We start from the raw sequence: 18982 nt of genomic DNA, 5'->3' as shown, positions 1-18982 counted from the left end.
TTTTTCTGCTTCTCTTTATTCAAAAATTGAAATCCCATTACGTCGCCTAGCAACGCTCCCGTAATTACGGGTGCACACACGTAGCCACCCGTAATTACGGGAGCCCCATAGACTTCTATGGGCCTGCCCGTGCCGTAATTACGACCTGAAATAGGACATGTTCTATATTTTTTAATGGCCCAGGCACCTTCCCGTATGCAAACGGTAAGGTACCCATGGCCAATAAAAGTCTATGGGCTGTAATTACGGCCCGTAATTATGGGTGTTTTAACGGTCGTGTGCATAGGGCCTAAGTCTGTATGGACACAATATGTGAAAACATATAGAGAGTATATTGTCTGTAAACAATAAAGGCTTGTCTACAAGTGGCTCCTAATATCAGTATTAGGCCAGGATCACGCACACAGTTTTAATACAGTTTGTATGACAGTTTTTGACTCAGGTTTTTTTTAGCTGAACCCCGAAGTAGACACAAAAGAAAGGAGAAGAATCAGTCTTTTCTGTATACCTTTTCTTCCTTTTGGATCCACTTCTGGCTTCTGCCACAAAAACCGCATCAGAACTGTGTGTGTGATCCTGCCCTTAGGGTAGTAAGTAACTCTAGAAGTGCTCACTTTTAACCAGAATTTACAAAATCCCAAATAACTCCTTTAGATAACTATGAATCTCAATTGGTGTGATTGTGTCCGAGCAATAAATTATCATTTTTAACTATGGATAAATGGATAAAATTCCCTGTTTTATGCTCCAATATGGTAAAAGCTCAGATGTTGTACATGTCATGTGATGAGAGTTTAATTTAACTGTGCAAATCTTTTCTCTATAGTTGGCATTTGTTCTTCGCTTACTAAGCTCGGAGAGAGATTATCGATTTGCTGTACTTGAGTGAGATTCCCTGGGCACTTCTGGAGAATGAATACAAGACACTTGTAAATTCATTTAAAGAGATTGTTAAATGAAATAACATTTGATTTCCGTGTCCCCATAAAATATCAAATTACCTCATGGAACTAAACTTTTTACAATGGAAGTGCCCAATATAGGAAAAATAATCATGATGCCAAAATGTATTCAATGGAGAAAATTTATTTTATCTGATTTGGTCCTGCTAGATTTTACTTTTCTTCAGTTATCCATATGTATAGGTCTTTAAATGGGAAAATAATCCATACAAAAATGTGGCCACATTCTCAATACCACAATCAAATAATATACTGTAAGATGTGAAGATTTTTAGCTTATTCATAATGTTGACCTATTGAAGTGATGACTTGACTGCTGCAGACTACACATTGTGAAAAACTTGTCAAATTAATAAAGTGACAATTATGGATAAGGCGATACTGGTTCTGATACACATAGCATGTCTTCTGAGAGATCTATGCATTACAAAGTCAAATATTTTAAAGAAAGAAAGTAACAGTGCAAACCGAATTCAGCCACTACATTTCAGCTAAAATAACGAGGGGGAGATCACTGGATAATGTCAAATATATTTTTGTCATTTAAGTAATAGTAAAAGCAGAGGTTGTATATACTAATAATAGTTACCTCCTTCCTGGGGTGTGCTGGATGTGTAAAATTAAAAAAGGTAACAAAGGGCAATTGAAAAGGAAAATACTGCAAGAAGAACGTGTTTATATGGTATACTTGCATTTGTATAGGGGTTCTATAGTCTTTTTCATGTAAATTAGCTCTTATAAGTTGTTCTACGCCAGAGTTCACCACCCAGTGGCTTCAGAGGCACAAGTCACTTTGGGCATCTTGTATGTTGTCACCAGGTTGTGGGAAGCAGTAGCTGCTATCAATTATAAGCAATGGATTTGGAAACATAAAAGTGGAGTCTTTTACTGGGGTTAGCAGAGTAAATTTCGCACCAGACAAAGTACAGTATCACTGGCACTTAAGGTAATAATGGTTTAATTAGTACCAGGCAGGGACAGACTGACTATATGGGCATTAGAGATGTGCCCAAGGGTCCATGGCCAAAGCCACAGTACAGTAGCACTAGCACTCAGCACCTAAGGTAATAATGGTATAATTAGTGCCAGGCAGGGATGGACTGGATATATGGGAATTAGAGATGTGCCCAAGGGTCCATGGCCACAGCTACAGTACAGTGTCACTAGCACACAGCACCTAAGGTAATATTGGTTTAATTAGTACCAGGCAGGGACTGACTGACTGACTGACTGACTACATGGGCATTAGAAATTTGCCCAAGGGTCCATGGCCACAGCCACAGTACAGTGTCACTAGCACTCAGCACCTAAGGTAATAATGGTATAATTAGTACCAGGCAGGGACTGACTGACTATATGGGCATTAGAGATGTGCCCAAAGGTCCATGGCCACAGCCTCTTAGAAAATTAGAGCAGTCCTTAAAGTTTAAGCGCAGGGTCTATGGGGTCACTCAATCCACCCTCAGGGTCAGAACCATGTGTCTGATAGTTGATACTGTACAAATACCCACATCTATCATATTTGTTAGATTTAAAAGTATTATGTCATATGGGAAATTTCATATAAAGAGCTATGGATTTGTGCTGTACAGGTAAATGGCCAAGATCAGCTGTCAGTGATCACTATAATTTGAAGTACTATACGATTTCATTCCAACCCACCCTCTGCCTCAAGTCACTTCATGAAATTTGTTTTCACAACTCATCACCCTGTGACAAACATGCTTTTACATGATCATTATATGAATACATTGCCTTTTTGTGAACCGTTTCTGCTAGATCTGTACAAAGCAAGAATACGAACAAGAAATTGCAGCTTTAAGTTACAAAAACAAGTGTAGCATGATTATTCCGCCTGTCCGTTACTAGAAGTGATTGTGTCTGCCTGAATGCCTTTGTGGAAATGAGTCTTTCAAGCCATCTTGCATGTGGAAATGTAACAGTAACATGAACAGGGAATGACAGGGGTGCTGGTGTAGAAAAACTGGGAAATTTTGTGAAATAAATGATGGAAGGAAACTGAAAATATTGAAAGACGAAAAAACACATATGAGATGTAACAAAAAATGTATGGGCCATCATTAGAGTATTTATGTTGTGTAGTATATAAAATACAGGAAAGCATTTCTATGATACATAAATATATAACCCCATGAATAATGCTTTCTCTACCTCCCATTGATGTCAATGGGAGGTCAGAGACGTAAACGCCCGAAGATAGGGCATGTCGTTTTCTCGCAAGCCAGTTTTAACACTCGTGGGGGAAAAAAAACGCCTCCGCCTCCCATTGAAATCAATGGGAGGCGTTTTCCGACTTTTTTCGGCGCATTTTCCAACATGGTTTCCGCGTCAAAAAACATGTCGAAGAACTCCGGTTGAACAGGACCTTACTGTTGTAATTCCTAAAGCAGTGACTCCATAACACGCATTAGATAATAATTTAAATAATTTTATACTTCAGGAAAACACACATGGCTGAATTTCTCTTAATGAACAGTAGGCATGTGCCTACAGGCAGCCCTGTTTGGTGGTTGGCAGAAGCGGTCACAGACTAATTCTGCCAGGCAGGCAAAAAACTTACACAGTGGCTGTCAGATAGTGATCACTGGGAATACGGGAGATGAATCCTGCTTTGACTACTGGGGAAAGATCTTTTGTGGTGACTGGGGAAAAGGAAGAGCCCTGATGTGACCAATGAGAAAAAGTGCTACTTGGAAGAATAAGGGTCTTGGCTAGAGATGAGGGATTTTGCCGATATTCATATCGGGTCCGGTTTGATAGAATCGGCCATCCAATTCGATTCAGTCCGAATACATTTAATGCGGATTGCAAATGCCCTGAAAACTTGTGTCTGACTCTGATGTCTTCTACAATCAGCGCCGCTGTCTTTCTCTGCACACCGCTCGTGCTAGTTTCCCTTGCCATTTGTAGTAATGTTCAGTGGAGGCCGCTGATGGACTTGCCTGGTCACATGCCCTTCCATCAGCGGCCATGTTCAGAATGGAGGAAGACATAAGCACTTATCTTCTAATAGCTATGTATTAGTATGTGAGCACCGGCATTTGCCATTTTGGGGTGATTTGTGAGCCGCGAACCCCGAGGGTATCAGACCCATATATATTAGGTAACCATTTGTTAACTTTCTGCCTAATGTAATGCCCATACTTTGTTCAGCATAGGCTTCAGGTTTAGCACAGACCCCATATGGTATAGAATACAATAAACAATGGAGTAGTCCTTACTTCTATAGACATCTAAGTGCCCTCGCGTTATAGAATACATATATTGTACTTGTATGTGTAATACAGTTTTTATACAAAATGATTTTCAGCTGGGACCCATAGTACTGTTCTAGCCTACTTCAGTCCACGCCTCTGAAGATACATGTTAAGGCCTTATTTACCCGAACGTGTGCGTTTTGCACGCGTATAAAACGCTGCGTTTTGCACGCATTGCAGTTCCGTGTGTCATCAGTGTTTGGTGCTTGTCTGCGTTATTTTTGCGCGTATGGCATCCTTATGTCACGTGGTTTTGACGTATGCAAAATGAAATTAAGGAGGTGGTTTTCTTTTTCTCTTCATTTCTTGAGCAACTGTTGGAAAATCAGGCACAGCACACGGATGTGCATCCGTGTGATGTTCGTGATTTTCATGCACCCATTGACTTCAATGGGCGCGTGATGCGCAAAAAACGGACGTGAAATACGCTCATGTACATAAGGCCTAAAGGGAAGTGTCTCTACCCACTGACATTGTCCAATCATCACTGACAGTATCACATTGTGTAGGGACACATCCTCCTGACAAGGGGAATGGTGACACTCAGTTGTCAATGAGGCATTGCCTACATGGAGACTTTTTGTATACTTTGTTTGAAATACAAGTATTTACTATAACAGACATGTCAGGAGAGGTAATAGTTCCTCTTATAAATCTAGTGACTCACATGTGAGGTCTTCTCTGATTGCAAATGTTCTCTTTCTTTTTCTTCTGCATCTGGCCCGGACTGATATGGTGACTTCTTTTGACCACTGTAGAGTTTCCTTCTGAGATATTTTTGGCCCCTCACTTCTGCAGCCATCCCCAGACTCTATAGTAATATAAATAAATTCAGACCCCCAGACCAGACCCCTAAACAAGTTATAAAAAATAAACAAAATGGCACCACACCGTAAACGTGCTATCGCTTTTTCCCCAAACAGTAAGGCCAGGATCACACACACTGTTTTGATGCAGTTTTTGGTGCAGTTTTTAGTACAGTTTTCTGAGCCAAAGCCCGGAGTGGATCCAAAGGAGAACAAAATATATAAAGGGAAGACCGATACATCTTTCTTTTGTGTCCACTGCTGTGTTTGGCTAAAAAAACTGAGCCAAAAACTGCATCAAAACAGCGTGTTTTATGTTGGCCTTATAGTCTTCCTCTTAGTGTCCGCTTTGTGCTCCCACACAGCAATAATGACTCTTTTGTGCCCTCCACCATAGTAATAATTCTCACAACCTCTTGTGGTCTCTGGTGCAGGTTGATGTGATGCAATAATGTCATTGCACTGCTGGCACCATGTGAATGGGTCTGTTGACTTGTGGTCCAAAGACCTACAGCGGCCAGGTTTTGCAGGTTACCAGTCCAAGCTGGACAACAGGTCATGCCTTGAGGATTTTACATCAGAAAAAACATGTGCTATTTACTAATGTGCTGAAACAAATAAAATTACCTCTGCTGTATTAATACAGGACATGCTGGGTGTCCCTGAGGCCCGGATTTGAGAAGCACTGCTCTATTTCTACAGTGCAAACATATCGGGCTCCATGGATGAAAAAGTTTTCCAAGAAGCAATCTCATTGCACACAGTGACAATTCAGAGAAATTAAAGCTGAACTCGGATTGCTGTGTGCAGCAACAATACATTTTCTATGAAAGAATTTCAGCTATTAAGTGTAAAACCACTTAATAGTAGGAATTAAAGGTTTAATAAAGTACGAAACAGTGTACAGTCAGTTTTTTTAAATACGAAAAAGGTGTAGGAATTTGTAGAAACAAAAAAACAACTTATCAGTTGTATCAGGAATGAGCTTAATGACCACTGCACTAAATACTTTCACCAGAGAACATGGGTGAAATAATGTTGAAAAGAAGGCAATTACCTTTATAGGTTTCATTACAGTTCTCTACCTTCATTAACACATATTAATTAGTCAAATGTAATGTTACTAATAGAAATCCAGCACTGCAGAATATGTTGGTGCCATAAAAGCAACAGAAAAAAAATAAAATATGCCCTAAGCATAAACTTTCTTCAGTCTTGTTATATATAAAATATTATATTTATTTAAATTGCCACTGGGTTATACTACTGTGGAATTCCCTAGTATAATATTTTGTGTCCACACTGTTTGAATCTCTCTGGGAAGTGATACTAAGGCACCATTCAAAACACTTTTCGGGAAAGCTCCCAACGTACAAGATAAACGCGTTCACAGGGCTCCATTATCCCAACAGAGACCAAAGGAGTGTCCTTTTTGGCCTCCGTCGGGCTGCTATACCTTTTTTTTTTTTAAGGATAGTATATCGTGGAAGACTACGCTATTCCATCCTGAGGGATCTCACAAAAAAAAAGTATACCATACGGTATACTTTTTTTTTACATGGGAGCCTGGGGGTGACGGATAACACCCGTCACAGGTATTCATTAAACATCACTATCCGTATATGGACTGTGTCATCAGAAGCAGTGCTGTAGTCCCAGCGCAGAGCGCTAGCTGATGCTCGGCTTGGGGATTCCAGCGACAGGAAACTCCTGACGTCACTGTCCATATATGAACAGTGATATCAGGAGCTTCCACAGCATGTGTGGCACTACCTACAAGGGGGCTGTGTGGCAATACCTACAAGGGGGCTGTGTGGCACTACCTACAAGGTGGCTGTGTGGCACTACCTACAAGGGGGCTGTGTGGCACTACCTACAAGGGGGCTGTGGGGCACTACCTACAGGGGGCTGTGTGGCACTGTCTACAAGGGGGCTCTGTGGCACTACCTACAAGGGGGCTGTGTGGCACTACATACAAGGGGGCTGTGTTGTGCTTCCTACAGGGTGCTGTGTGGTGCTACCTACAAGGGGGCTGTGTGGCAATACCTACAAGGGGGCTGTGTGCCACTACCTACAAGTGGGATGTGTGCCACTACCTACAAGGGGGCTGTGTGGCACTACCTACAAGGGGGCTGTGTGGCACTATCCACAGGGGGAATCTGTGAGTGGAGGGCTGACGGTCATTTTACTGTGAGTGGGGGGCTGATGGTCATTTTACTGTGAGTGCTGGGCTGACAGTTATTTTACTGTGAGTGGCGGGCTGATGGTTATTTTATTGTGAGTGGGGGGCTGATAGTCTTCAAGTGGTTTCCACCTCTAAGCTCCAATTTAAATCAATAGGAGGCAGAAATAATTTCTCAAAATAATTTTTGGTAGGGGTGCGCTGAGGAGATTTTATTTTTCCTGTGGTGCCCCGAGTCCGAAAAGGTTGTGAAACTCTGTACTAGGCTACAGGGTGACACAGTCCTATGCAAGGATCCCATCGTGGACCACCTCAGTTCGTCGTGGGAATGGGGCCTAGGTGGGTACAATTTTTTTGTTTGTCTGTCTATAAGGGGGAGGTGGGGGGCTTATGGCACTGTCTACATGGGGAGGTGGGGGCTGTATGGCACAATCTACAAGGAGGAGGTGGAGGATTATGACACTGTCTACAGGGAGGCTGTATGGCACAATCTACAGGGGGGCACTATTTACAAGGGGGGGCTGTGTGGCAGCTAGGGGAAGGGGCATTACACTGTGTGGGGGCCACTAAGTGGACATTATACTGTGTAGGTGTCATATTGGGTACGTGGACCCACTGGGACATACCGCTTTGACGGTATGGCAGCTGGCCAACAGGACACAGGTCACAGTCCATACTTCATATAGTGTACCTGTGGTAGCTCAGACAGTAGCAAGACAGGCTCGGCTGGGACTAGGCAGCAGGCAGGCAGCAGACAGGCGCCAGGCGTGGTGTAGCAGGACAGGTATGGTACTCAGCACAGCACGACTTCAGCTCAGCACGGCACTTGACCAGGATAGCACGGGATACAGGTTACAGGTAGCAGGAACGGGAAACACTGGGAACTGGAAAACACTTAGGAGGCCATTTGCATAGACAGACTAGGGTAATGACAACAAGGCTCAGGCAAGGCAGGAAGGGGCCGGGCCCCTCTTATAGTGCTCCAGAGTGCTCATGGGCTAATTTTGTACTCAATTTCAGGGGATCCGGCCGGGAGAAGCGGAAGTGAGCGCTGGCGTCTCCTGAGGAGGAGATGGGGGGGGGACCAGTGCTCACAGTTCCGTGCCTGCGGGCGTCAGGAGGTGAGTGAGCCTGATGGCCTGCGGCCATGGGCATGACAGTAGGGGTACTATAGGGGGCAATATACTGTGTGTGGCACTTAGGGGGCATAATATTGTGTGGGCACAATTAGAGGACAAAATACTGTGTCCTTGAAGGGGTTATAATATATTATTAAATATTATTATTATACTGTATGGGGGCAATAAAAGGGCATTATACTGTGTGGGGGCACTATATATGGCATTATACTGTGGGGGCATTATAATTTTTTATGGTGCATTTTGTTTACGATGGGGTGGGGCGCCAAAAGATAATTCTGCAAGGGGCGCCATCTATCCTAAGGCCGGCCCTGTCCACACCATATGTCATAAATGTCTGATAGGTGAGGGTCCCCTACCAACCGGGAGAACGGTGTGATCACATGTGCGGCTTGCTCCATTTAATTCTATGGAAAGTTTGGAATCAACCATGCAAGCTCGCTCATGCACTGCAACCTCTCCATTGAGTCTCCATCTGAATGTAGCCACCTCACCTGGTAAAACATGGGTCAGGGGTCACCCTATTTCTCAATGGCTGGGGATCTCAGAGGTGGGATCCCCACCCATCAGACATTAATGACATATCCTGGGGAAATGCCATGCATGTCTAAGATGGGAAATCCCCTTTAATGCATAGCTCTTCTTTCTGTAAAACTGAGTTCCAGAACAGCCAAGTGCATAGGATGGGTTGTCCGAAATTGGCACATTTGTAATTATTCTCCTTAGTGTATTATGGATTCCACAGAAATATTATTTTTGGCTTTGAATTATATAAAGACTGTGGATGACTGAACTTTTACCATAAATAATATTTGATGCACTAGGATACAGCAGTGATCTTTTGAAACTTACGTCTCATAAACTAATCTCAAAGAGAAATGTTGTTTTCCATCAGTAATACGGTCCAGATTCAAATCTTCTTAATCTACTTCATCAATCATGCAACACTCAAAATAAAGTGTTTTGCGTTTTGAAGACTGAGTAGAATGTCTAAATAGATTATATAACATTTCAAAGTCCCTTTTGTCCTTCATGAAAGGCTTGTTTTTACTCACTACTTTTCTTATAAATCTCTTATTCCTTTCCTTCAGAAAGAACCATGTAATTATGTATTTGTGAGCATTCAAAAGGAGGACTACCAGAAGACCCACTGTGTATTACAGACCCTTTGTTGAATAGGATTAATGTAGGCCTCCTTTGAGTAAACCGAAGAAAAAACAAAGTCGAAGTACATTTTTTGACAAAAGTGCAGTCCGTAGGTTTTTTGTTTCTGTGAAAAAAAAAAACGAAGACCTAGCGAACGGAGACAAACGGAAAGCAACTGAAACAAAAGAATTACCATTGAAATCAATGGTAATTCTAACGGAACCGTTGCTTTCCGCTTAATCTTTCGATCCTCTCTTCCTCTGACAGAAGAGAGGTAAACGTATACTAACGGTAGTGTCAAAGAAGTCTAAGCTTTATCACATCTCTGGAGTGCATTTTCAGTGCCCAGCTCTCTTTAGGCTATTCCATGAGTTTTCTTTAGGATTGATGTCGGGGCTGTGACTGGGCCTTTCCCAAGATTTGATGTTCTTTTTCTGTAGTTGTATTTTCCATTGTGTGGTTTACTTGCATTTATGCAAATGAATACGTTATGTATATATATATTTTTTTTTTTTTTTCTCAAAATGTAGAGCATAAAATGAGAGCAATTTATGTATGTAAGATGAGTAAGGAAAATGACTGTACTCACTGCTATTACCCCTTCAGTACAATTGATGGCCAGGGTGGCTGACAGCAAAAAAATTGCCTGTATACAAATATTTTTATCAAAATGGACAACTTAGAAAGAGTGTAATCACTCCTCTCTCTTCAGGCTTTGCATACACTCGGAGCATTAGGCATTGCTGGACATGCCGTAGTGCCATAACGCCAGTGCTGAACAACTGTGCTAGTGATGTGCCCAGTTCAAATTAATTACTTACTTGGTTTGAAAATTTCTGCAACAAGATGTAAATAATGTTGCTCTAATATATATTTTGTAGAGATTTAGACATTTAGCAATTTGTTCCTGTCAATTACTCTGTAAATACTACATGGGGAGCTAAGGAGATTGGGGTTCCTAAGGCCCACCAGAGGTAACTATTCCCAGGGTCCATCCTTTATCCAAGCAGCACTTAGGTGGGGCGGTGTGGAATGAAGTTAAAAAAACAAAATGCACGTCTCTGTCAGGTTCCTGATTCTGGCCGTTGCGTGCGGCTGCATTGGCAGCCTGAAGTAAAGAGAAGAATGGAGTGAAGAGAGGTAAGTAAACAAATCGTATGATCAGAGGTCTAAACCAATTTTTTGGTACTGTCTGGGGTCTGATTTAATTTAAGGGTTTGGTCAGGGGACTGAATTAATTTAGGGGGTCTGGCCTGGGGTTCTGATTTAATTAAGGGGTTTGGTATGGGATCTGATTTAATTTAGATATTTGGGTCTGATTTAATTTAGAATTCTGGTCTGGGGTCTGAAATAATTTAGGGGACTGATCTGGGGTCTAAATTAATTTGGCAGACAGGTCCTATGTCTGAATTATTTAGAGTACTGGTCTAGGGTCTGAATTTATTTAGGAGTTTGGTCAGGGGGGGCTACCTATTTAACTATCTGTGATCCCGCAATCTGGCTGGCATGATGCATTGATGTCATCACGCCAGCCAGAATTACGCTGTTGACTGCCGGCTGGGGGCAAGTAGATACAGCTCTGGACTCCTCGTGGAAATGGCAATAGATCAGTACTGTACACTGGTAACTATTTATTGGGGGCACTATCTATAGGGCAGATAAATATGTTGCACTATTTATGGCACAACTTTTTACAGAGCACAATTTAATATAAAGTACTATTTTCAGTACAACTTTCTATAGGGCACAATACTGGACACAATTTTGCATTAGACACTTAGGGGGCACTATCTGCATCATAGAATTACTTCTTTAAATAGCTGTCATTAACGGCCGCTGATCGACATGGCAACCTGATGCAAACGGTGGATAGGAGGAAGCCATAGCATCACAAAAACAGGAACAGCAAAGCAGGAGGCGTCCGATTGCACAGTCAGCTGTGACCACGCCTGCTCGCCAAGACTCATTACTGGAGCGGTAGCAATAAGTAACAGTACCACACCTCTTGGGCCCCCTCACTGAAAGAGTTCCAAGAGGCTTGAGGAGAAACCTCACATGAACATCCTCCTTGGGAATCCATGTTCTCTCCTCAGGGTCATTACCCTTTCATTCATTTAGATAATAGAGTTTCCCATGAACCTTCTTACAAACCAGAATTTCTTAACCTCAAAGTCAGCTGTAGATTCAAGAGCAGAGCCAGGGTACATCTTGTATTTCATTGAAAATCTGTTGATAACCGGAGGTAACAGAAAATAAATATAGGAACTATTAGGGCACGTTCAGATGTGGCAGAATTTTTCCGCAGCAAATGTTGGCGCAGATTTGGGGCAATTACGCAACTAATCTGCACCAACATTTGCATATTTGACAGGTAATTCAGACTTGCAGAAAACAGCGAACTTGCCACAGATTTCAGATTTTGCATTGCAAAGGCTGAAATCCTCAGTGACATTCCGCTTCTTCTCCGCAACAGACAGTGCATGCTGCGGACTGAAAATTCTGCACCGCAGCCTATGGTCCGCAGCGGAGTTTTCCGCAACGTTTGAACTAACTTTCCAAAAAATTTATAGAAACAAATGTAAAAAATGGCCGCTGGAGAATTCCACTGCGGACTGTCCGCAGCGGAATTCAACAGCAATTCCGCCACGTCTGAATGTGCCCTCAAGGTTACTTACTGCTTTAATACCAGGAATGTCCCAATGTAACGGAGAAAACGTGGAACAATTTTGGCACACAGAACTCTAAGTTGGATATTTTTTGTGGACATCCGGGCTATATTCCCAGGAACAATTTTGGGACCTGGGCATCAGTGCTCATCAGCTCCCCACGTGGCCTTAGCAGCAGCAGGCTCCAAATTCTTGCGCACCTCCATCCAGATATCCTAAATATTTCTACAAACATCCATAACAGCAGCTACCTGTGGCTGTGTCAGGAACAGAATAGAAAAAGGAAGAGGGGAGAAGAGGAGACGCGTCTCTGCCGGCCTCCTGAGATGACATTGTTTTGTCCCATGTGACCGCTGCAGCCAATGGAGTGCAGTATTTTATTTATTTTATGGGTGGAATCACAAGTGCCGTTGCCATGTTTAACTCTGATATCTTCTAGGACTGTATCCAACTGGAGCCACTGAGAAAGACCCAGCCACTGTAATGGGTCGAAACAACATTGCTGCTAAAACTCTGTTTGTCACTTTGGGCACAGTAAAAACGATAAACTGAAAAGGATGCTGATACCTCTACTATCTTTCTAGATGTATATTTCTTCCTAATGGGAGGCAAAAAAACGCAGCGCTTGTTTCTAAGCCTTTTTCACAGAGTTCTTTGCCAGTGGTCCTTGAGTTATATTCAATGGTCGCAGGCAAAATACGCTGCGAAAAACACGGAAAAAGAGCGCAGGCTGTTCAAAATCTGCCTCAAAATTCCTGAAGGAATTCTTAGGCAGATTTTTTCTGCCTGCAAAATGGTCTGTGTGAACAGGGCCTAAATGTGTGCCCAAGAGTGTACATGCCATAGAGGCAGCCCAAGGCCTTCGAAAAGAGGGGGCCCAGCCCTGGTTTGTCCTTTTCCCTTTGCTATGAGGTGGGATAACCTGTTCAGGACTGCAGTCTTAGCAAACAAGAGGGTTGGGAATATGCCCAAGGATCATGGAAAGTGAATGGAAAGAGAAACAAACATCAGACAGTTCTGTCTTGGGTAGCAAAACTTGGTACCATAAGGGGCCCATTATGATCTTGCTATGGTGCCCCCACTGCGGGTGTCTGGGCTATTTTAAATAATTTAATATCAAGTTTCTTAGTATTTCGTTGCCTTTTTTACTGCGTATGCTTTGCCTGCCTATGAACTAAATGTCTTTATTAAGACATGCACAACTGGTTCACTTGTCATTTCAGCTTTGTCCTTTATCATCTTTCTTGTTTGCTTGCCTAACATGGCATCTGTGTATTAATGAAAATGAAATCCCTTTGGAAGTATTGGCAGGTATAGTGTTTTGTTGAACATAATGCTCTGTTGATGGTACAATCATTATACAAGCAAAACACAGGTTGGATCCAAAGATGTAATTTATTAGGCTGCGTGGAAGGAAAGCTTTGCTGTCACATGTCGTTTTTTCATTGCCCCACAAAATGTAATTCTGTAAAAAGTCCCTATAATTATCTAGTCTGTACTCTTTGTACTTTTGTTCAACACATAGCTTTTTAGTTTTATTTTATGGTGTAATTTTTTGCTCAAAGCAGACATGGCATTTAAATAACACATGAGTGGAATCTCTTAGGAAAAGGGGACTTTGTAATGTTCAGTATTGGCATCTACATCTGGCACCAGATTTTAATCATCAAATATATTGGCATAGCCATTTCCGTGCCTGCCAAAGCCATAAATCCCATTTACAAATGTAAAGCGGATTACATTTTCAGTTGTTTGAAAAACTTTTCTCCAAGTAATAGGTATGTATAATTAAAAATACTTATTCCTTAAGATATTAGTTATGTGCAGTTAACAAGACCGTACATAGGGAGTGACACTAGAAGTCCCTGCCTCACTGCGGAACTATTGTCCCGTACTGAAAACATGATTTCAGTACGGGACAGTTGTCCCGCAGCAAGGCAGTGACACCTTGTGTCATAGATAACTATGATGCTAGGAGCCCGGCTCCCTGCAGTGTGTTCGGTCAGGGAACTACTGCCGGCATACGGTCCGTATATCACAGACCGAATACGCTTGTGTGAATCTGGACTTAGGCTTTTATTTGTTGGGCTAGCGATTTTTGTGATGGTTTTTTCATAATCAATGCATGTTTCTATTTTTATCCTTTTTGTACACATCTTTTTGCTATTTTAGACCTTTTAGGCTTATGGTTTGAAACTAGTAGTAAAAAAAAAAGCTTTTTTACTTTTCTAGCTAATTTTTTTTCTAGTAATAATATAGTTACCCTAAAACAAACCTTTTATTTGTGATCGTCAGTATCTACCGTAAATTTTGATATCTGGTATACTTCATATCTATTTTAAGGTAACTGGGTCAGGGTTAATGTTACAACAATTTTTTCGGGTGGGTATTTTCTGTGTAATATTTAATTTATTTTTACTTTTCTTTAACTTTTTTATTTATTTTATTATTATTATGGTCTTTATATTTTTTTCTTTTACACCAAGTTTTTCCACTGTAAGGCCTTGTTCACACGGCGCTCAAAAACAACTATGTGTAAACACATCAAAAACGCTAGTGTTTTTGCAAAGCGGTTTTTAAAGTACAGGCATTTTTTACGCGTTTTTCAAAGCTTTTTTTTACGCTTTTTCGGCACGTAATTAATACTCCAATTGACTATGGGAAATAGTCACATTTTTTTATGCACTACAATGTGTTTTCCCACTGATGTCAATGAGAAGCTTAAAGCAAGCTTTTTTGACACATTTTTCGGCGCGTAAAACGTGGCATAAATATGTTGAATACATGCCGTGTGAACAAGTCCTAACACTGCACAGCAGCCCCAGTTACAGGGGAAATCAGCCCTGTTAGGTCAAATGTACACGAGGTGTAATACGTGCGGCAAAACCGAAGCGTAATACAGTATCAGCAAAGTAAATGATATTCCAAGAAATTTCATCTAAACGTTGCAGATTTTTTCTGCACTTAAGTGGACCTGCAGTGCGTATTTTAAAATCCGCAGCACATCAATTTATTTTGCGTTTCGGCTTACGAATTGTATCTGACTAGTTTTACAAAAACGCACCTGTTTCCACATCAAAATGTAAAAACTGCACCTAAAAACACACTATTAGGTGTGGATTTTACCTGTGGAATTACCTGCGTTTACCTGAGGTTTTGATGCAAATTTTCTGCACCTAATTTTCGCAATGTGTGCATGTAGCCGTATAGTGATTCTTGTCACTATTAGGACTGTGCTGGGTCTAGTTACTCTCTCACTGATGGCATCCCGGCGATCATGTGATCAGTCACATGATCAGTGGGACCAATAGAGGCAGCTCATTGAGCGCTGTGTACGTGAAACCAAATAAGATAGAAGTGGTGAAAACCGCTTCTGTCTTCTTGCCAAGGTCCCTGGCAGTCTCTGACTGCTGGGCACCTGACATTTAGCTGCACAATTGCTCGGGCAGCCAGATAAAGCCCAAGCAGGATGAACAATACGCTTAGGAACAGCTTGGTCACACTCTTTAAAGTAAAGCACGGCCTCAGGTCATTTTGACTCTGTTGCAAAAAGGTCCCACATTCTCCTAGAGCTCTAGATCACACTTTTCTTTCATTTGTATTCAAGCACATAGAAAATTTTAAGCTAGCCAAAAAAAGTTGGGAGAGAAGATGTGTAATATGGGTCATAACATATAGATACACATTTCTAAAACAATATGAATAAAGATAATTAAGGCAATGTTCACGTTTGTGTTGGAGGCTCCCCATATGGAATTCTGTCAGTTTTGGTGGAAGGAATAGTGCTGCAACAATAGACACCATGATGGATACCCGACGGACCCCATTTAAAGTAAGTGAGTTGCCGCTGGTATCTCTTGTACAATGCATCTATCAGAGGGATGTAGTTTCTGTTATCAACAGAAGCCACAACGCAAATATGATCAGTTAGTTCTCCACGGTCTTAAACATGACTGCACTATCCTTTGTAAGAAATATGGAAAAAAAAAAACATCATAAAAATTGCCAATTCTCTTCCTCCTCTCTTAGGAATCGCCGGCGATATCTTCACAAGTTGTATCCAGCGCATAGGCAGTCAGGATCATCCAAGAAGAATGAATAACTGGTTCAACCCACCGTGGTGAACACAGTATACAGAGTCCATAGGTGTCAGAAAGCAGAAGTTTATTTGTCTGAAGACTTGTAAACCTTGAGACTCATAAATGTGTTCTGTCTTCTGACTCGTAGGGCTCAGTCTACTTTGTTCACCAGTGCGGGTCGCGCCAGCTCTTCATTCTCCTTGGATAATCCTCTCTTAGCAGTTCATTCAAAGGGCATTATTCCGCAGGAGGCAATACTGAGCACTAAAAAAACAAAAACACCTGCCAAGTATAAGAAAACATAAAATCCTCCATTAAAAGTAATATAAAGTAACAGGATTGTTAGAACAAAAATAGCAGCAGATCACATTCCCTGAAGGAGAATCAAACCTCCTAAAACTCTCAATATGAGTATTCTCCGGTATTATGCATATCTTAATTTAACATGTACTCAACGTTTTGCCTTGGAATTTCCAAGTACGCAATTAAAAGCTTTAATAACATGTTTTCTATCTAATTATATCCTTCTAAAAGGTCTTCAACGGCATCCGTGTCATGTCTGTTCATGCAACGAAAACCTACAAAGAGACCAGAAACGCGTCTGGTGACCAGGAAGGAAAGCTCTGGAAGCTCTGAAACGTGAGTTCTGTAGAATTCCTAACTATAAAACACGTCTACACCTATTAAGGAAGAAAATGCTGGAGCCCATAATGTATAAACATCTGGATTACCTATATTATATCACATAAAGCACAACTGACTGATTCCACGGGCAGGAATAGGTACATTGGGAACTAAGTTCTATGTTAAAAACAAGTAGAATATTGTTTTACGAATTATGGGTTTCGTCCTTATCTTTTCTATTTGTGGATATGTATTGAAGGGACCATCTGTAACTCAAGATTTTAATTTCCTGTAGGCAGTTTCTGTAAAATCTATGAAGGTTGTATTTTAACATTACTATAAAAAAAAGTCTCACAAACCTAACATTTTTAGGCAAAAGAAGCAATCAGTGAGCTTGACTTTAATAGAATGTTGGGCACCAATATGTTAATGCTTTGTAAACTGCTGTCCCAACAAGCTAAATCTGGAAGTGAGCCCCCTAGGCAGCCGTAACCATAAAATAAGGCAATAATTGCAGCTAAGCCTGCATCATATCTGCTTCACAACAACGGCTTATTGTTTATTATTTCCATGAATGCAGCCTGTGCCGTGTCTGCGTCTCATGGCTTTTACTTTGAATTGTGGACATCTAGAATATTATCATATGTGCTGCTTGAGGCATGGCAGTGCTCCTACCAAATGATGTATGTCACAGCATGTGTTATCCAAAGCTTACAGGGCACAGCAGAAAACTTGTGTGTCCTTGATATTCAAAGTGGAGGGAGAGAAATATACCACAGAAGATTATCCAATATAACATTACAATCAGTTGTGTCATATGTTATATTTAACCCAGCTTATAAAATGCTTCTAATTTTATTTGGTCTCCCAAAAGATTCAAAATAATTGTCGTAGATATGCAAATATTTATTTTTAGGACCGATAATCAGGCATAAACATAAAAAAGTCCATATATTATTTGTTTCATGTCTTAAAGAATCCATTTAGTGAATAAAAGTCATCTGTTGCTTTAAGACAAGTATATTAAGGGTGTTTTCCCATGAGAGTCATTTATGACATATCAACAGGATATGTCCTAAATGTCAGATAGATGCGAGTAATACCTCTGGGACCCACATCTCTCCCTAGAACGGGGCCCCCTAAACCCTGTTCTGCCGCTGTGTTGAGGCTAAATTCCGACCATGGAAAAGGTTACATAGTCGAGAGTTCCGAAAACAGCATATTTTGCTGAGTTATGCTGTTTTCGTAAATCCCATAGAACTAAATGGTAGTTACAGAAACAGCGTACCTCGCATGCTACGCTGTTTTCGTAACTGCCATTGACTACTACAGGAGTTACGGAAACAGCGTATCTCAGCGAGCTACGCTGTTTTCGTAACTCCCAACCATGTAACCAGGAAGTTAGAACGGGGTTTAGGGGGCCCTGTTCTAGAGATAGGTGCAGTCCCAGAAGTGGGACTTGCTTCTCTCTGACATTTATGACATATTCTGTGGATATCTCATAAATGTCTCTGATGGGAAAACCCCTTTAATGCTGATTTTGTATGTTTCTTAGCTAGCTATGTGTCCTTGGCTCTCATGTGAAGCTTGTTGGAAGATGCATGGTGACCTCAAAATTGAAACAGCCCTTTCATGGGGGTTAAGGGGAGTGAGATAATAGTGTGTTCTAGTCTGGAGAGAAAAATATACTTTTGGTGGGAAGAGAACAAGATATTGTATTCCATTTAGAGGCCAAATAGAACAGGTGTTAAGTGACATAAGTATATAATAAAGAATTATAATATTACATTTAAAATGTAATGTATGTCTGAGATTGGCTGAATATGAAATCTTTTCATTGTATGCTATTGGCTGAATCAGAGTTATTGTCACATTGCCTCTGATGGGTTAACCTCAAGCCTACACCCGTTTTGAATGATATTATTGTAATTGAGTTTGGCAATAAACCTCAGAGGAGTACTTTTGAACATACAAACAATGTCTGTGTGTCTAATTCCTCTCCAATATATATCGATATAAGATCTCCTGATTTGAAGCTGGATAACTTTCCTAAAGTGAGTGTCTGTTGGGACACTCGTCTAAATTTCAATCTAACATATT

The sequence above is a fragment of the Rhinoderma darwinii genome, chromosome 8 (assembly GCF_050947455.1).
Source record: "Rhinoderma darwinii isolate aRhiDar2 chromosome 8, aRhiDar2.hap1, whole genome shotgun sequence".
NCBI lineage: Eukaryota > Metazoa > Chordata > Amphibia > Anura > Rhinodermatidae > Rhinoderma > Rhinoderma darwinii.
The sequence above is the reverse complement of the archived record's forward strand: the minus strand, read 5'-3'. Positions refer to the sequence as shown.